Raw genomic sequence first — 20,625 nt, 5'->3', positions numbered from 1 at the left:
GGGACCACGGCCCTTTGTCCCAGCACTGGGTGACTCAGCACTTGTCAGGAGAGCTGCTGAGACTGAAGTTGCGGGAGGAAACCAAACAATTCTTATTTACCAAACTGTCAAAATCCTATCATTGCAATTAAGGAGATAGGCAATTAACTGTGTCTTAATTACAGCAGCTGCCACTTCTTCTGAATGCTGTAATTTACAGAGAGAATGGGAGGAGACTTTAAATTAATGTGTCTTTAAACAACGAAAAACATTGATGGGGCCTGAAGAAAATTGTCGGCATGGTCCTCGGGTCCTCTCCTCAGGAAGCATTGTGTTTTGAGATGTGCAGCGTCTTTGTTGTTTAATGGCTGCGTTTGGAATACATGCCAGAGTGACATTGTTATACCCTATTTTGTGTACATGCAAATTTGCAGATTTCAATAGGAACTTCATCTGTGAAAGCCTGTGCAAGTGGCACCACAGTTTCGTTGGTTTACAACTTGGCTTTAAAACAAAGAGATTTAAACAATGAGTCCAGACTCATGGGCAGAGAAAGCAGCTTTGCAGTGGCAGGTTGAGAGGGTAGTCAGGTTTGCATCTTGTAGTTCGCTACAGTGACGCAGCTTTGTGTGTGTGTGACTGCAATGCTGCCTGGGTGCTGTCCTTTGGCTTTTTTGCTTACGCCTGGCGCTCTACCGCTTGAATCACATCTTCATTTCTGGTTTGTTGGTGGTTAATTGGACAGAAGTCTCACAGGCTTCCCTGCCTGGACTGGCTTAGAAATGTCATTCTTAGCTATTAGCATCCCGAGTGGCAAGGATTACAGGCATGAGCCACCTCCCTTGCTCAGTGAGGCAGCTTTTATCACCATACTTTGCAGAGGAGAAAAGCAGGCTTCGAGAAGAGCAAGCAGTTATTGAGGGTCACAGAACAAGCTACTTAGTGGCCAAATCAGTCTTAAGCCCATGGTTGACCCCAGAGAGTTGGCTTTCCTCTCAAAAGCTGGTTGGTAACATAGAGGGGCAAGTGAGGGGCCCTCAGAGGGGAGAGGGCCGAGCCTTGGGCTGCAGGGCAGATGATCACCTTGGTAAAGCCCTGCTTCCATCTTCAGTGCCAAAGGAGGAAAAAGGCCCTGAGTGGCGGGTAGCGATTGGCAAGTAAGGACCCAGACTCAGTTGCAGTGAGGTGTGGAGCTGAGCTCCAGCTCCTGGGAGCCTGGGGTGAATGGTAAGGGCAAAGTTTCCCACTGTACCTCAAATCCTTGCTCCTCCGCCTCCCTGCCAGGTGACCTTGGGGAATGTCCTTGTCTCAGAGCTGCAGTAGCATCTTTGTGTGTAGATTGGGGGACTGCATCTGCCTTGCACACGGCAGGCAGCCAGCCATGAAGGGACATGCAAGTCTCAGGGATAATGGTGAGGATGGTAAAAGTATTTGGCCTGTGTTAGTCCATCCTCCCTCTCTCCCCACCCCCTGTCCTGAAAGGTATCTGTGCTGGGCCTTACTTCCAGGAGACATGGCAAGTACTGGTGGTTCCCAGAGGGAGAGAAAGCCAGGGGTTTCTGATAGCACACAACCAAACCAGAGGCTGAGGAAATCCCAGGACTCTGTGGAAGACTGAATGGCTGAGTTCAGGGAGAGGGAGGGAGGCAGAGCTGTGGAGCTGGGCGGGGTGCTGGTCATGTGGCCGGTGGGCCAGAGTGGGTTTATTGTGATGTACATGCTGTCTTCTCAGTCTTGGGGCTGACATTCAGTGAATCCACACCTGGAAAAGCCACACTCGGCTCGGGCTTAACAGACTCAGGAGACTGACAAGGATCTCGGTCTAAAGCCTGGAAAGTCTGTGAGTCTCATCTCCAATTAACTAGTAAAGAGACACAGTGGAGCTGTGGCTCAAGTGGTAGAGTACCAGTTTTGAGCAAAAAAGCGAAGGGACAGTGCCCAGGCCCTGAGTTCAAGCCCAGTACTGGTACCCCCCCCCAAAAAAAAAAAAAAGAAAAAGAAAGAATCCTACTACTTAATTCCTAAGTTGCCAGCCAAACATCTTATCAGATGTTTAGGGCGGTTGAGTTGACTTTGGTCTTTATGTCTGGCAAGAGACGAATGCAGGCAAGACTTGAACATAAGTAAAGGTGAGAGGAAAGTTAATTAGAAAAAAAATATGACAGATAAAGAGAGTCTGGGACACAGAGATGCCACAGGAAAGCCACACTTCAACTGGGGCTCTGCCATCTTGACCCGGGTCAACCTATCTGGTTGGCGAGCCTTCTGTTTCCTAAAAGGAACTGGTACTGAAGACTTACTGACCTGTCCTCATTCCCTCAATGCCTTGTCATTCTTCCTTGGTCTTTTGTAGCCCCTCCACCTCCATTTGATCGTCAGGCAAGTTTGGGTTATTAGCATATCCTACCATCTGCAAGCTGTCCAGGCCGTTGCTCCCCGATTGTATTTCTGACCACTCCCAGCTTGCAGTGTGCCCACAGCTGTCTTGACAAGTTCACCCAGTGAGGGTTCCAGGCCTATAGTGCATGCCTAAGGCTGGTTCACCGTGTGGCGTGACTTCCATCTCCCTTCCAAAGACACCACAGCTTTCAATACAGTCCTTTCACGGAGAGTCAAATAACATGAAACTGAAGCAGATGCCTATAAATATCTTCATATGAGATTGAACCTGAGCAGAGAGTTTCCTGGTAGCTGTGAGATAAAGACCGGTCCAGCTCAAGAAGTGGATTATTTTGTGTGGAGTCCCTGAGACTGGGTAATTTATAGAGAACAGAAATTGACTTCTGCCAGTTCTCGAGGCTGGGGAACTAAGATCAAGGGCACAGGCATCTCAGGTGGGGGCTGCTGTCTTCTTCCAAGATGGTGGCCTCTGGAGAGAACGAAGCACTGTCCCCAGGGGCGAGGAGGAGGAGGAGGAAGGCCAAAAAGGAAACACTATCTCTGTCAAGGCATTTTTTAAAAGTAGAATTTTATTGTTATTAAGGTGTACAGAGGAGTTGCCATTCAGAAGTCAGGTGATGAGTACATTTCTCTTTTGGATGATTTCACTCCTTCCCTTGTCTTCCCCGTTTCCTCCTGCCTACAAGTTATGTAGTTCATTTATCACATTATGTACTCTGAATACCATGATGCATCTGTTCACCTTTCCTCCCTCCATTTCTATGCCCTCCTTTTGCTTCCCCTAAAAATACAAAAACAACAACAAAAGACCTAAAAACAAACACAATACCACCACTAACCAATCTGTCAAGCCATTTTATAGAACCCCTAACCCATGAGGCCACAGGTCGTGTGCTTGGGTAAAGTTTCCAGTTGAGTTGTGAGTCCTAGCAGGCCTTGATCTGAAATGGAGATCCTTTTAAGTTGTGTATCTCAGGCGATTTGTTATACAGTGACTAACAAAAAGAGCATGGAGTTCATCAGATCTTGAGAAGAGGAGTGATAGAACTAAGGCAGTTCTTTAAGACTCGGTTCCTGAGCGTTAGGTGTTCTCGCCTGACTCCATCTTGACCACACTGTAGTTACACCAGTGTGTGCTGAGCCAAAACCTTTAGCTCAGCGATCTGAATTTCAAACCCAGCAGGGATTTTGTGTATATCAAAATGAGTTAGGATTCTGGAAAACAGATTGATAGGTCCCTTTGCAAAGGAGTCTTAAATAAATAAAAGGGAAAGTATAATGAAAGCCACTTTGAAAGAGCTTTTCAAAATGGCGTTGGGCGTCCATTTGGGGTTCCTGTTGCTCTTCCGGAATGTGAACAGGGGTCACCTTCTTCCCTGTGACCTCAGGCCGGGGAAAGCTGGGGAATGATGGTGCCAGAGCTTCGGTACACATTGAGGCGCTGTCAGACCCCTGGCTGATAGAAGTTTCCGTCCTATGTCTACAGTGTTTCCTTCACCTTCTCTTGGTCATTCAGCCTCTGCTCCTCCTCACCACCCTAGAACCCACATGGGTTCCTGCTTTTCCTGCTTTGGTCGGGACACAGATTCAGAGCTGTGTCTAGGGAGATGAGTAAAGTCCTTGACATTTACAGCGTCTGAGTTTGGTTGGTTGATGCCTTATGCTTCTGATAAGTCCGCTTTCGATTAGGCTCTCCAACAAGCCCCGCCCCCTGCCCCTTTCAGGCATCCTGAATTTCCCAGGACAGCTCACAGAACTTGGAGAGATCCTCATGTGCATTTACTGGATTGTTTTTAGGGTGATTACTATAACCCTAATAATACTAACACTGATGTGGAGGGGAGACATGGCCAGGGCAAGGGGGGTGCCCAGCTTGCTGCTGCCTCCGTGGTCAGCGGCTTGAATGTCTGTGGAGGCTTTCCTGTGTAGGCACGGTGGATCGCATCGCATCGCTGGCTGCGGCGATCCCCTCTCCCTGCCTGGAGCTTGGAGTGGGAGAGGTGGGTGTGGAGTGGGAACTCTGGTCTCAAGGGAACCAGGGCTGGTTCCCCTGGCAACCAGCCCCATCCTGTTGTCACCTGAGAGCCCCAAGCCATCATTAGCACACAGCTCATTAGCATGCACAACACTTGTTCTTTGGCGATTCCAAGTGTTTTAGACATCGTCTGCCGAGGAACAGAGAAGAGACCAGGGATCTGTTTCACAGTGTCACAAGGGCCATGGGGCTCCAGTGTGTACCGCTCCAGGACACTCCCTTTAAAAGCCTGGGCCGGGAAGAAAGCAAAATCATGTAACAAGATACACCATTCCAGCAGTTAGCATGAGAAGGCTAAAGTAGCTACAGTAATAACAGATAAAATAGATGAAAAAACTCCCACAAACTGTATTAACAGTTGGAGACTTTTATGGTGATTGAGGGGTTAATGACTCAGGAAAGACATCCTTATGCTTTAAGTAAGAGTTTCAAATACAGGAAGCAATAAAATGGATAGAATGAAAGAGGCAAGTAAACAACTACAAAATCACCATTATGATGATGTTAACACCTCTGTGTCTTTACCATTGATAGAAAAACTAGAGAAAATGACTGGGTGTGTGGTGGCTCACACCTGTAATCCCAGCTACTCAAGAGACTGAGATCAGGATATTGGTTCAAGCCCAGCTGAGGTAGAACGTTAGCAAGATCCCATCTCAACTAATATGCAGGCCTGAAGAGGAGGAGCAGCTCAAGTGGTAGAGCTTCAGCCTTGAGCAAAAGAACAAGATCCTGAGCTCAAGCCTTAGGAAATCTGATCCACGCTGATGTATCTACTTTGTATTTCTCTTTGTGACTTCCAAAACTACAAACCCAGGAACTAGATTTAAAAACACCCCTCTAAACGAGGAGAGGAATCAACTTAACACTAGGTGGAAACTACCAGCGTGGTCAGGTGTAGCTGTGCAAGGTATGATGTCAGCTGCCCTGTGGCTGGCTCTGGTTTAGGAATCACCCTTATAAATGTCTAAAGCGAATGCTAATTATAATTGTATCTTGTGTTCATTTAGCTAAGTTTACTGACACATTTACATTCCTACAGTTACTGATTGCCTTGTTAATCATTTGCAGGTCATTCCTTCACATACAGCCATGTGATGGGTCTTGTACTATGTTGATTTACTGATATCTAAGATTAGCTTTAAAAAGCTTTGTCCTTGCTGGGCATTGGTGGCTCACCCCTGTAATCCTAGTTACTCGGGACTAAGATCTGAGGATCTTGGTTTGAAGACAGCCTAGGGAAAAAAGTCTGTGAGACTCTTAACTTCAATCAACCACCAAGAAGCTCGATGTGGAGTTGTGGCTCAAGTAGCAGGGCATCAGCCTTGAGCAAAAAGCTACCGGATGGAGTCCAGGTCCCAAGTTCAAGCCCTAGGACTAGCACAAACGAAAAGAAAAGAAATCCAGAAAATAAAAAAGTTCTTGAAAACTGGGTTGTGACTTGTGATCTATACTCTGTGTGTGTGTGTGTGTGTGTGTGTGTGTGTGTGTGTGTGTGTGAGTGAGTGTGCGTGCATGTGCGCATGCATAGAAATGCATGTAACTTGTCCTGTAGGTAGACTGACACAGTCCCAGTTAGCTCATAATTCACATGCATTGTGGTAAGAGCTCTGAACAGCCATATACAACAAGGAGATTTTTTCCCTCTTCATTTATATTTTAGTTTTTATTTACTGGTGCTGGAGGTTGAACCTGAGGCCTCGGGCTTGAGAAGGCCTCCTGGGCCCTGTGTCCTGTCTTCAAAGGGTTAATGCTGATTTTAGGTACAATACGGTATTGAACTGTGGCCTGGAGGAAAGCATTTCTGGTTCAAGGTTCTGGCACTGGTGGAAAGTCCACGTCCATGTCCACACAGCCTGTTTGTGTCTGGGGCATCCAGAATGGTGTATCCATGGATCCAACCCAATAAGACGGGAGCCTCAGTGTCTCATGGCTCTGCAGGCTGGAATCTCCAGGCTTGGGCAGGGAGGACCGCCACTCACCCGTCCCCGAGGGTGGACGTCTCCTGGCACTCCTGGGGCTCTGTGGCTTGTAGGATGACCTCCCCTCCCCCGCCACATCTCTGCCTTTCTTGTGGTGGCAGCATCTCCCTTCCAACACAAGACACATTGTGTCTCGGGCATGCTGCTGATGGATGAGTTCGTCTTTAGTCTACTACAACCCCACTTCCAAAGAAGCCCATAGTTTGAGGTATTGAAGGTTAGGGCTTTTTTTTTTGGAAGGAAATACTTTAACCCTTGCCCTATATGTGTGGTACTCAGTGTGGGTGGTGAATGGGCTTGGCATGGGACAGGAGGAAATGAGACCAGAATATTGTTATCATCAGTAGTAGTAGTAGTAGTAGTAGTAATGGCAGACATTGGTTGAATAAAAGCGTTTTATTGCAAGCTCTAATCACATGTATGTTGTCTGTATCAGAATATCCTCTTTTTGTGTGTGTGATGCTGGGGTTGAACCCCAGGTCTGGGGCCTGCGAGGCAAGTGCTCTGCTGCCTGAGCACCGCCCCACTGTGGCCCTCAGCCTTCGTATGTATGCACGTGAAGAAAGCTGTTTGAAATGCTCCTGACATCTCTCCAAAAGGAGTTCTTTTAAGAAGTCAGGTCAGATTTTCTTGGGGACAGGAGGCCAGCTCCATGTGACACCTCCAGCCTAGATTGGTGTGTGTGTGTGTGTGTGTGTCCTACAAATCACGGGTCAGGGAGCTGAGTCAGGATTGAGTCATAGCTGGAGTTATGTTCTTAAAGCCCAAACAAACTCTGTTTTTAGCTCTGAGTAAGTGCGAGGTGCTGACCTCAGGCTCGTGACTTTTTCAAGGGTTCACTGGCAGAGGCACGGAAGCTTCCGGTTCCAGCCATGCCTGGGGCTTGCAAAACTGGGTGAGCCAGTTCAGCAGCTCTCCAGGTCTCCGTGAGGAGAAAGGAGAGAATCTAGTGTCAAGTGGGAGATGATTTTTTTTTTCGTGTGTGTGTGTGTGTGTGTGTGTGTGTGTGTGTGTGTGTGTGTGTGTGTGTGTGTGTGTGTGTGTGTGTGTGTGTGTGTGTGTGTGTGTGTGTGTGTGTGTACTGGGGCTTGAGCCATAGTTCCACATCCGGCTTTTTGCTGATTAACTGGAGATAAGTGTCTCATTTACTTTTCTGCGTGGACTGGCCTCTAACCCTGATCCTGGGCTCTCAGCCTCCTGAGTAGCTAGGATTACAGGTGTGGGCTGCTGGCACCTGGCTCACTGTAGTCCCGTGTTGAGATGGAACTGGGTCTTTTGCCTGGGCTGGCCTGGAGCTTGAGCCCCTGATTTACGTTTTCATGATAGGTGAGAAGACAGGCATTTATCCCCGCACCTTGCTGCGGGTTGAGACCAGGAGTGGCGCGTTTTGTCCAGGCTGGCCTGGCACTCCTCCCCACCCCTGCGCCCTGGTAGCTCACACGGCTGTGCCCACCATCGCCACAGCTTCCTTTTACGTCTCACAGAGCGCTGCGGCCTCCCGGCATTCTTGTACTCAGCCAGGAGGGAGGGTCAGGGGCTGCAGAACCCCGGGTGTCCCCAGAACTCACTCTTCTGAGGAAGGTGGCTGCTCCGGTGGTCTAGAAGACCAGGGAAGCGCTGGCAGCCGTGCATAGATCCCAGCGAGGTGCGAAAGGCCGAGGCGCCCTGAGATGCCGCAGCGAATCTCCTGTCCAGGGACTAAAGAACAGGAAAGGCTGAGGACGGCTCCAGGAGCAACTGTGAGGACAGAATTGTGGAAAGGGTGAAACTCACAACCTAGGCCTCTGCTCTGCCTGGTCAGGGCTCTGATAGTAAAGAGTGGAATAAGGAGATACTGAAAGTCCTGATTAGCAGCGCCCTTGGGGACCCCCCCCCCAAGACATCAGGCCCTGTCCCTGCAGGACCCAGGCCGCCCCAGCCATGCCTGCCCTCCCCACCTCGGTGACATCAGGCCAGAGGAAGTGTGGCCTGCAGAGCAAGGGGAGGGACTGTGCCCTGGAGGCCGGTGTCCACGGGTCTGGGCAAGCCCTCTGGTACAGGCCTGGGCGAGCAGGCTGGTGTAGACAGGCCTGGGCAAGCAGGCCGGTGTAGACACACAGGGCTGGGTGAGCAGGTGGTTATAAACAAGCCTGGGTAAGCTGGCCAGTGTAGATGGCCTGGGTGAGCAGGCTGGTGTAGACAGGGCTGGGTGAGCAGGCCGGTGTAGATGGCCTGGGTGAGCAGGCCGGTGTAGATGGCCTGGGTGTGCAGGCTGGTGTAGACAGGACTGGGTGAGCAGGCCGGTATAGACAGGGCTGGGTGCGCAGGCCAGTGTAGACAGGGCTGGGTGAGCAGGCCGGTGTAGACAGGGCTGGGTGAGGAGGCCGGTGTAGACAGGGCTGGGTGAGCAGGCCGGTGTAGACAGGGCTGGGTGAGCAGGCCGGTGTAGACAGGGCTGGGGCTGGGCCTGTAGAACCGAGAGGCTGGGGTTTAATGGCCCAGTTTTGTTTCTTCCTTATATTCTGTTTTTCTTTCTTTTTAATGAAGTTAATTTGTGTGGGGTGCTGGCCGTCAAGCTCAGGGCCATTGTGCACGCGAAGTAACCTCTCCGCTGTACTCTCAGGCTGTTCTCTGTGACTTTTTTTGAGTGTGGTGCTGGGGTTTGAACTCATGGCAGGCACAGGGCTCATGGGCCGGGCACTCTACCATGTGAGCCACGCACCTACCCCTTTGTTGCTTCAGTTAGTTTTCAGATAGTCTTCTGTTTTCCTTGGCCAGCCTCGGTCCATGATCCTCCCGCCCTACCTCCTGTGTACGGGGACTGTAGCTGTGACTCGTCACGTCTGGCTGGCTGGTGGAGATGGACCCCGGATTCTCTCCATCTCTGCCTTCTGGGTGGCTGGGATTCTAGGGGTAAGCCACCGTGCCTGGCTTGGTGCGCTGCCGTTGGGAGCATCCTCCCGGGGAGACTCCACAGTGACCCAGTTCCTTGAAGCTGTCAGCTCACCTGGGAGAGCAGCTGGGGTGTCCCCACCAATCAAGCAGACCTCAGCCCCAGAGCTCTCTCCTTCACCCAACTCCTGAACCCAGCTGGTGTGTTCCCCGCCCTAAACCACCCACGTCCAGGAACCCGACTGGGAGTCACTCTTTGCAGCCTAGAGCTTGGTGAAATCATTCACAGCATCCCACCCCAAGCTTACGTGTGTCCCCACCCCTGCCCGCTCCTTCCTGTGATGGTGCTGGGACAGGCTGTGGGCTCTGCACCCTCCCCCTCGCCGCTGCCCCCTTCCTCGGTCTCACACCCACCATGTGGCGCTTCCTGTTTGCTGAAACTTCCTTCCTGACCTTCACTTCCAAGGCCTCTGTCTTGCCCCGAGTGAGGTAAACAAGTCCTGGGCAAAGGGAATTCTCTAGATTTGGGAACACTCTTGGGACCGGACAGATAGGGAAAAAGAGGTGTGATAAACAGCAGCCGGGAATTCAGAAACCAACACTGTATTTAGTGAATGGGTCTGTTAGAAACCCAGAGGCACGGTCTTCGCTGTATGCCTGAGCTGCGGAGCTCATACAAGGAAAGAGAAAAGAATGAGAGCAGCTTCTGTCTGACCTCGCCCGCTGGCCCCCAAATAATCAGTGTGCTGTGTCAACGGAGCAAGGACGTCCCAGAATGCTGTTTATCCTGGCACAAGACACGCCTGGAAAAGCACAGGCGCCTTCGGCACAAAGCATTTATCTCAAGGACGGACAATGTCTGGGAAAAAAAGTGTATGGCAGAATGCACCTGTCCTTTATGTCATTATGTCATAATGTCCTGCCATTAGTGACCAAAGTTTAATGAGCAGGTCGGTCTTAGAGAGCCTGAGCCCAAGTGATAAGGCCGGGTGTGGGAACAAAGAAAAACCACTCATCCTGGAACAACTTTAAGTCAAACCCTGCCTTTTACCAGGGACGCCCCTGATGTCAGGAGAGCTCACCCCCAGTCTCTGTTAGCGTGCCTCTGACTTCCACTTGTTAGCTGACTCAATCAAGCCCGGCCACATTTTCTTACCATTGTGACTTGTCCTGGAATTCTTACTCTGTGATCGAAGTCAAGCACCTGGGACAAAAACTCCAAGTGGAGGGAAACATCACAGCCCTCAGCAGAAACTAGTGATGCTCTCACTGGATCCAAGATGGAGTAGTGCGAGGCAAAGCCTGGGAGGAAGAGCAGACGCTGCCTGCAGACGTCCTGAGCGGCTGGCTTAGCAATGCGCGGTCTTGTACTGTGCTCGACTGCTGGCACAGGTCCACTGGAGGGGAGAGTACAGCCACGGCCCAACTTGCCCCCTTCACCTCTCAGCCGACTGGCTGGGTCCTGCCACATGTCTGCGCTCTTCCAGCCTCCCCAGGACCGTGGCTGTACTCTGTAGCCCAGCGCGGATTGTAGGAGGTGCTTATGATGGCGAGTGTCAGCATCAACTTGACTGGATTGAAAGACAGCCAGAGAGCTGATGAAGCACTTTCAGGTGTGTCTGTGAAGGTGCTTCCAGAGAGGGCTGGAGTGGGGGCCAGCGAAATGAGGGGAGCGCCTGCCCTGGACACGCTTGGGCCGGAAAGGTAGAGGAGGCTGCGTGGTGCGCGGTCAGCCTTCTTGAGAGGGCATAGTTGTTATTTTTCTTTTGCAGCTGATGTGTATGTCACACCCCTGGCTTCCACCTTGCTCTGGGATACATCATGATTGCTCTCTTGTTTTGAGGCTTCCTGCTTCTTAGACTGAGCAGCTGCTGTTTTCTCTGCCTCTATGCCCTGGCTGGCTGAGATGGCCATTGTTTGGATTAATCTCCTGTGACAGTTCTACATTCTATTGTTCTGTTCCCTCCTGATGGTACCAATGCCATTGTAGAGCTGGACTCCTGGAGGGCAAGGATGGTTCCGTTCCAACGTCAGAGACACTCAACTGTCAGAGACAGGCTCTGGGATTTTGATGAGTGGCAAGAAATGGGGGTGAACTCCACCTGGCCTGGGCAGAACTCCAGAGGTGTGGAACAAACACAGTGTTCCTACAGCACTGTGGATTGGTAGACACCAAATCCAGGCATTGCCCAGTTCATACAACCTAAAGCTGCCGTGATAAAAAGTGACAACTCCATGTCCAAGTTTTGGATCTGAGATATTTTTCAGACCCAGAATCCAGCGACTGAAGAGTCTAAGTCCTCGTGGGGAATAAAAGCCAACAACATCTCTGCTGTGTTTAATGATGTTTCCCCACTCCTTCTCAAATGATCCCGTGGATATTTTCTTAGGTAAAATGCCGATTGTCCTCAGTGGCGAAGGCATTCAGTTAGAAGGAAGGCATGTGGAATCTCTTGACTGCAGGTGTTGATTTCCTCTGGAGCCTCACCCCGCCCCGCCATGTGGGCACGGGTCACTAATCTACAGCAACCCGGGGGACCTTGGCTCACCGAAGGGGCAGAGCCGGGGGAGGGGGGCTGGTTTTCTGCTGATGGAGTCATCTGTCCCCTCTCTCCGTGTTGATGGACAGGCTGTGTTGTCACCATCGCACTGCCACTTGTACCCGGAAAGAGCTGTGCCTCCAGACTGCAGGAAGTCTGGATAAGCCCAAGAACGACAGGAGGCGGAACACTGTCACTCTGTGAGGAGTGGGAAGATTGTCATCTGAATGTGCTTGGACACCCGAGTGGCTGACCCAGGGCCATGGAGAAAACTAGTTGTTGGAAGAGAAGAGGGAAGAATTTTGTGAGACTACATCCCCATGTCTCAGCTCTTGCTAGAAGTATTCTTTGTATCGTTCCAATTTTAGCTCTTGTACTGTTGAAGCAAGCACCCTCTGTCCACTCTTGTAGCAAAGAAAGTTGCCTTTTTTTTTTTTTTGCCAGTTCTGGGGCTTGAACTCGGGGCCTGGACACTGTCCCTGAGCTTCTTTTGCTCAAGGCTAGTGCTCCACCACTTGAGCCACAGTTCCACTTACAGCATTTTCTGTGTATGTGGTGCTGAGGAATTGAACTCAGGGCTTCATGCGTGCTACCACTGAGCCACCTTCCCAGCCAGAAAGTTGCTTTTAAGAAGCCTGTATAGTGGTTCTCATTCAGTGACACTGATCTATTAGCCTTTTATTCCCCCATACAATTGTTGGGTGGGGAAACAAACGTGGAGTAAGGGTGTAATACGGGAATTCAATCACCAGATACTGAGAAGCCGCATTTTGAGAGGTGGAATTGGGAGTCTTTATTAGAAAGCCAGCAGCTGCAAGCGGATGTGTCTCCCCAAAGCTTACAACCTTAAATGCACTTAATACTGTTAGGAAACTGAGCCACGAGGCTAGTAAAGAAAGAGCAGAAAAAGCATCTCAACACACCAGATCAGCTGTAGTGGAGAGTTGAGGAGGGGCACCATGGCGGCCTGAGGAACGTCGGAGACACGAGGCATGGCGCAAATGGCAGCTGTGGGGGCCAGGGGCCTAAATAGGGTCATGGCCAGGGGGCAAGGTCACAGGGACCTGCAGAGTTCAGAGTCTCTCGAGTTCACGGTACAGGTCTGGCAGGTCCAGTAACTTACTGTCCAAGTCCCTGCCTCTAGGAATTCAGTTGGGCCTATCACCTGGGGGTGGGAGGGTGGATTTCACCTCTAAGAGTTTCCAGAAAGTCCCCATCTGCCACCAAGATGCCAAGTTGGTGCCAGTTAGACCCAGTGTCCATACTTCAAGAGTTCCATGTGTGGACGAATGATAGTTTCATTGCCTTTCCTTGGTCATCTTCTTCATGTCTTCACCTGGACTTTTCTGCCTCAAATCTGACATTTAAGGAGCCACGTTCCTTCTAGGACCCATCCAGTCCTTTTCTCCTGCCTTCTTCCCTCAGGTCTCCCGTCCTCAGCCTCCACTGCCTTTCCTAACCCTCCTCTCACCTGCCTGGAGAACCCCGCTTGGAGCCCAGGACTCAGGTGTTTCTGGTCTCAGACAAGAGGGGTTAAGTAGGCCATTTTTTTCTTGTGTTAATCAAGAGGCTGCTTTTGAGCTGTGGGAATTCCCATTCTTCCAGAAGTAAAAATCTAGAGCAGCTGCTGGGGGAAAAAAACCTTGTTTGTCTGCACTGAAAAAGCAATTAAGAAAATATGAGATGTCAGGACGGAGGTAAAGGCAAGGGAAAACTGAGCCATTAGAAACTTCCATGACTCAGTGACCTGGACAAAACTGGTAGGTTTACTCTACTTTTTCTTTTTTTTCTTTTTCTTTTTCTTTTTCTTTTTTGTGAACACACTGTACAGAGGGGTTACAATTACATGGGCAGGTTAATGTACTCCACTTTTTCAAGAAGACAGACACAAACTGCAATAGTACAAGAATGATGTATGCAAATTAGGTCATTAAGCGAGTACAGAAAGCTTCTGGGATTCTGACTTCTGAGTCCAGTCCTGCTTCCCAACTCTGGCTTCACTTTAGTTTCTAACTTTCCCTGTTTGTCCAATCTTTCTTTGTGCCGTGGAAGTCCCAGAGCCATCAGAGAAAAAAATAAGTTCCTTGGAAAACCTGCCACAGGCTGCAGGGTAGGCTGGGTCTGTGGCTAAACACCCCCCCGGCCCCCCCCCCCCCCCCCCTGTCAAGTGTCACCTGAAGCAGTTGCTAATCCTCTCTCTTCCTGGAAGAGGTAGTTTACAAAGCTGAGTTGTAAATCTGTTGTAGGACCAGCTTCTAAGGCTGGGGCTGAGGAGCGCGCAGACTCCTCCCTCCCCCGCCAGTGCCAGCCTCCCTGGAGGGAGGATTTAGGGCCCTGGGCCAGTCCTAACTCCCTCCCTTAGCTTGTTTTTCCACCTAGTGCAAGCCTGGTTCAAACCCGCTAACCTGTCTGAATTTGCGCACAAAGGTCTCTAGGTGGCAGCAGGGTACCGTTTTCCCAGATGCAACCTGCTCTGGTGGAACAGAAAGGTTTCCCAGTGCACCTGAGGACGGGGGGTGGGGGTGGGGGTGGGGGTGGGGTGGTCCTGGCCCAGGCTTCCTTGGCATGAGCTTTCTTCTCTGCATGCGGAAGGGCAGGGAGACAGCCCAGTCCATGACAAAAGCAAACACTTCAACCAGGAAAGCAAAAAGCAGAGAGGGGACTTAAATGGTAGAAGGAACATCTGCCTAGCAAGTCAAGACCCTGAGTGCCAACCCCACATTGCCGAGGGGAGAGGGAGAAGGAGAGAGAGGGAAGGGCTGTCTTACTGTGCTGCTTTCGGCTCGTTAGCCCCAAACTCAAGCTAAACTACAGTGATCCTCCTGCTTCAGCTCCCTGAGGAGCCAGGACTATGGGAGACTACCACGTGTCTGCTTTGTATTTTTACTTATTTTTTTTGCCGCCATTGCTTGCACCGATAGTTTGCCAGGCACAATTCCTCTACTCCAGAAAAATCTCGTGCCAGGCTTACGCCTTCGGGAGTCACCAAAGCTGCTCTTTGAATACTGTGTGGGATGGCCTGTGCTGGGCGGGCCTGGGCGGTCTGTCCCCCTCCGCCTCCTGCAGGCCGTTGGTTGGACTGGGAGCTGGGCTCGCAGCCGTGCTGGCTGGGGTTCTGGAGCATGCTCACAGACGTGTGGGCAGAGAGGCTATCTGCAGCCTTCCCCAGCCACAGCTTCCTGGTTTCCTTGGGAAACATGGGTGAACTAGGAGGACACAGGACGCAGCGATCGGGGGGTTCGCGCGGGCTGTGTCTTACCTGCTGCGTGACTGTGGCTCACGCTGCGGCCTCCCCATCTCCGTTGTCCTCCAGGGCATGCTGGGGTTTTGTGGGGCCGGGCCCCTGCAAGGCCCATGCTTGTTTGGTTCCCAGTGTTTCTGTGTTGAGGAGGTGGGAAGCTGGTGAGGGCGTGAGGTCAGCAGCGGGGAGCAAGTGCAGTTCTCACGGGAATGGATTAGGAGCCGCAGGTCTGAGGGCTCAGGTTCTCCTCGTGTTAGGTTTCCTCTGGCTGTGTCTCTTGCTCGCCCTGCCTGTCGCCTGCGTCGCGACACAGCACGGGGCTGGCAGGTGCAGCTGCCTGACTTTCAGAATCACGCAGCAAAGAAACTTTTCTGAGACTGAGGTGTAGCCCGGTGGCTGGGCACTTGCCTTCAATCCCCAGCAAAGCAAAAGCAGCCTTTTAGTTTTGTATTTTTTAATAAATCACTTTCTCTGCTGCTATTTAGTTATAGCAACTGTTCAGAGGCTTCCCCTCACCATTGGTTCACACGTTCAGGAATCCCATGGAGCAGGAACTGAGAAGGAGGCCGCAGCAGCATGAGAAAAATAGGGCAAACTGTCCAGCGTGGTGACTCACACCTGTAATCCCATCTGATCTGAGGATCACAGTTCAAAGCCAGCCTGGGCAGGAAAGTCCATGAGACCTTTGTCTCCAAAAGCCAGAAGTGGAGGTTATGGAGCTCCAGTGGTAGAATACTAGCCTGGAGTGAAAAAGCTAAGCAAGAGTGTGAGCCTTTTGCTTTTCAGGTCCCAGTACTGCCCCCCACCCAAAGGGGGGCAAATATCTATATTTCCCCTGGGTCTGGGGGGGGAGAGGGGAGAGGGAGAGAGAGTGCACCTGTGTACTCTTTGGTAATGTCAGTAATGATCTAATTACCTGCTGTATCATACCACTGGGGATTCCAGTTTCCATATATGAATTTTGGGGGAGCCTCTCTATGTACCCCTTAACAGGGAGCAGCCTGGTCTTCCAGAGTTAAAAAAAAAGTTCTTTAATGATCTAACCTGGAGTTTATGTGAAAGCCATTGGCCAGGCAGTTTCAGCAGGACAGCCAGTGTTTGTGCACGGGCGTTTCCCACCACATGAAAACATCTTGGAGGGTGGAGGGCTCCCAGCCCCTCCCGCCCCGGAAAGCGTGTTTGTGAGCCGCCCTCTGGGGCAGGTGTGTGCCCGGATAGCCAGGGGGCTTGAGGGGCAACAGCTGCGTTCCCAAATCACAGACCACCCTCTCCCGTCAGAGAGGCCGGCTCTCCAGCCCCGGCTCTGCCACATACTGGCTGTGGGACCCGAGCTGTTTGCTTCAGATTTTAAGCCTCAGATGTACCCTGCATACTTCCTCGTAGGATTAATTGTGGGGATTGAATGAGGTCGTTAGTGCGTGAGAATCTCCAGCCCTGTGCCCAGAGGGGATAAGTGTTCGGTTCATGTGAGCTGTGGGGTTATGTAAGAAAAGCTGAGTGATTTCTGGGAGGTTAGTGTCACCAATAGGGGTGTGTGTGTGAGTGCGTATTGGTGTATGTGCACACATACAGCATGCGTATGCATGCACATGTGTGCATGCGTGTACAAGTGTTTGCACATGCTGTGTGTGTGTATGCACACTTGCACAGTATGTGTGTGTGTGCCTGCATGTGTGTGTGTGTCGGGAGAATGGTGGCTTGAGAAGGAGAGCATGCTGGCAGCTCTGTCTTGACAAGCTAAAATCCTCAGCCTCTGAGAATAACGCTACCACATACTACATGCCACATGCTACATGCCACATACCACGTGCCATGTGTCCTCCCTCCCTCCCGCAGCCTCGCCCACGTCAAGAGGTGTCCGTGAGGGCCGGGGCCCTCTTCTGCGTCCCTCTCACAGTGGCCATTGTGCGACACTCCTGCTCTCTGGAGCAGTGTGTTCCTGGAAGAAGGGGGGAGGGGGTGAGGACAGAGGGGGTGCAGGGGCAGAAAGAGCCCCCTCCCAGCAGGCCTGGCCCGTTCCCCTGTGAGGGTTTGCGGCGGGGAGGCTGGGGCCGTGGTGACGCGGTGACCTTGGCTGGCCTGCGGAGGGCTGCGGAGAGCAGTTGTTTGAAGGGGAAAGGAGGTTAATTGTTCTAACTTGAGCAGAGTAAACTTGGAAAGTGCGCGCTCCTCCCATTCCAACAGGCCTCTGGTCCAAGCCCACACCTGGCCCGCCCGCTTCTAATGATGGTCCCCACAGAGCTCCAGGTGTTCAGCCGGGTGACTGATTGCCAGCCCCGCCGAGTTCGGAGGGACAGGATGGAGGCGCGGGAGAAATCCAACCAAGTTGCCAAAGGTAAAAAGACGCGTGACCGATTAGAGCGCTTCGGTGCTTCCCAGGGAGGCAGCGGCTCGGGCTCGAGCCCCTGCGGCCTCCTTGGGTCCCAGGATCCCAGGGCGCAGTGCCATCCGCTGTGGGTGCCAGGATCCCCTGTGGCCGAGGTGCCTGGGCCAGCTGACACTTCAGGCGGCGTCTGGGGAGAGGAAGGGCTGTGTCAGTTGCACTTGTGAGTGGCTGGTGAGGGCTGGCGCCTTGGCAGCTGGGGTGGAGGGGTGAGCAGGCAGTCCTGTGGCTGGGAGAGGCGCTCCCTGAACTGCACACTGACAGCCAGCTGGCGGCCAGCACCTGCTACCGCCCGGGGGAAGGTCGGCCAAGGTCGGCCATACCCACTCTGGGATGCGGGCGGAGGCAGCGGGTGGAGGCAGCTGGCGGAGGCCTCGCTGGTGAGGCTGCCTCCCCTGGTCCGTCCTTCTGTGGAGGTGGGCGCGGGTGGCCCACCCAGCATCCCGTAGCTCCGTAAGAAGGCCGGGTGTTTCAAAGCTGCAGGCAGCATGGGCATACGCAGAACAAGGGGCGGCGTCTTGGCATCCTCTGCTCCAGGGCCAGCAGCAGGTCTTAGGCTCTGGGCGTGCCAGCGGGGGCTGCTGGGAGGGGCGGCCCGGGCCGTCAGCCTGGCGGCCCATGGGCTCCTCAGCTAGCCTTCCGCAGGCGCTTGTCTGCGGCAGGCTGTTGCACCTGGGAGTGGCTGGTAAGGGCTGGCGCCACGGCAGCTCAAGCGAGTGAGACGAGGCTAGCTTTGGGGTGCTGTGGGGCTGACTCAGCCCTCCTCAGACCCGGTGCCCCCATGTTGGCCACTGCCAGGAGATCAGCCACAAGCCTGGGGGCGCAGTGGTCAGGGCTTGTCCGTGCTGCCCACCCCCCCCTGGATGACCTCGACACCGGGTCCCGGGTGCTAACCCCACCCCCAGAAGGGCAGGGGTCCCCACACCACTGCCCCTGAGCCCTGCGCTGCAGTGAGGCTGGGGACTCTTCACCCAGGGAGGCTGCGGCCGGCCCCGCCCATCTGAGCAGAACACGGCCAGGAGCTGTCCCTCCGGAAGCTGTCAGCCAGGGGGACGTCCTGTCATCTCCCCCGGGGTCAAGGGGCATTGAAACTGCTGGGCAGCCCAGCTAGCTTTCTATTGGGCAAATAAACCACACGCACACACACACACACACACATGTGCACACACACACGTGCACACACAGATCACAGTCTGATAGTGTCCCAAGGCTCCTGGGCACCCTGTGTGCAGCGCTGGGGGTGGAGGGGTGACCGGCCTGTCAGGACCTCAGCCCTTCTACTAGATTCTGTGTCGAGGCCTCTGGCCGTGGTTGTGGGAGGCTCTGGGCATGTGATCTTGTGTGTGTGTGTGTGTGTGGGGAGGCTGTGTCTCGGTGACCCCTGAACCAGATGCACGTGGCCATGCCTGGTGTCCCTGGAACACCCCGCATGACTGCGTCCAGAGCACCTTTGCGCTGTGAGCATTTGGTATCAGAGGTTTGGAAACCACTGAGTCGCGATGTGCTGTCTCGTGGGCAGGGCACCTTTGTGGGATTGCGGGGAGAAAGGACGGGGTCGAGGACCCCAGTCTACTGGTCCTACTTGTACCTGCTGGCGGGGTCTGCGGGAGGCAGCTGCTGGCTGAATGTTTGCACCCCGAGGTCTCCCGGCAGGACCCTCAGACACTCACTGGCCAGGCTCCACACGTGTGAAGAAAGGCAGGAGCCTGCAGACACGGCCGGACATGGCTGGACACGGCCAGGGCACCTTCCTTGTTTGCTCATTGGGTGCTATACCACTTGAGCAATGCAGCTTTTTGCTGATTATTGTGGAGATGATGTTTCATGGACTTGGCTGCCCAGGTTGGCTTTGAACCTCTGGATTTTGACCTCCTGAGCAGTTGGGATGACAGGCATGAGCCACAGTGCCTGGCTTAGGAGAAGCTTTTCACTCCCGCCCCAACCCCGGCTAGGGGACAGCCCAGGAGTCATAACTGTTTTGTTTTGTCGGTCGTGGGGCTTGAACTCTGGGCCTGGGCGCTGTCCCTCAGCTCTTCAGCTCAAGGCGGAGCACTCTACCACTGGAACCACAGTGCCACTTCTGGTTTTCTGAGTGGTTAATTGGAGATAAGAGTCTCATGGACTTTTCCTGCCCAGGCTGGCTTTGAACCATGATCCTTAGGACTCAGCCTCCTGAGTAGCTAGGATGACAGGCGTGTGCCACCATGCCCGGCTCTGGAGTCATAACTTTTGTCCTTTGCATCAGGCAGCTGCTGGAGTGGACGGGGTGGGTGGTGACTCACTCTGAGCAAAGGCCGACGAGAGCCGAATTTGGAAACACAAGGTGAGGTGCTGGCAGCAGGACGTTCGGAAGCCTGAGTCATCTTCACCACTCCCCGGGATCTGCAGCAGTGATCCGTCCCTACGCCTCACGCCCGTGAGAGCCGGCCAGTGGAGGACAGGAGAGGCCCCGGGCGGCCTGGCGTCCCGGGGACGTGGGCAGCAGGCCTGGCCCGGACCAGCTGGCCCTAAGTGGAACTGGAGTTGAGCGAGAGACGAGGGCACCAAGCTTGGCACCCGAAGTTCTTGGCTTCCGGAAACAACTCCCAGAAGCAGAGGCCAGAGCCAGGCTGCTTGGAGTCAGCTCGGGGACAGCGCGGCCGGCGGTCCTGCAGGGCTGTCTGGGTCCAGAGATGAAGTGGAGAGGCGGCCACAGGAACTCACGGCTGTGATCCTAGCTACTCAGGAGGCTGAGGTCTGAGGATCACGGTTCGAAGCCAGCTGGGTAGGAATGTGTGTGAGAGTCTCACGTGCAGAGAACCATCAAAAAGCTGGAAATGTGGCTCGAGTGGTAGAGTGCCACCCTTGAGCACAAAAGCCAAGTGAGAGTGAAAGGCTCTGACTTTGAGCTCCAGGCTGGGCACACATAGGGAAGCAGAGCTGGGAGTGGTCAGCGGTGGGCGGGTTCCCAGGGCTCACATGGCCAGTGGGTTTTAAAAAACTATTAACTATTGTTATTGTTATTGCAAAGGCGACGCACAGAGGGGCCACAGTGATAGAAGTCAGGCAGAGTCTATTTCTTTTTGGACAATGTCATCCTATCCCTGTCTCCCTCCCAGGTTCTCCCTCCCTCCCCACCCACAAGCTGTATAGTTCATTTTCCACAGTTTCTACCAAGGACCATTGCTGCAATTGTTCACCCTTGGTCCCTCCAT

This window comes from Dipodomys merriami, unplaced genomic scaffold (genome assembly GCF_024711535.1).
Source record: "Dipodomys merriami isolate MVZ:Mamm:240054 unplaced genomic scaffold, mDipMer1.0.p SCAF_158, whole genome shotgun sequence".
NCBI lineage: Eukaryota > Metazoa > Chordata > Mammalia > Rodentia > Heteromyidae > Dipodomys > Dipodomys merriami.
The sequence above is the reverse complement of the archived record's forward strand: the minus strand, read 5'-3'. Positions refer to the sequence as shown.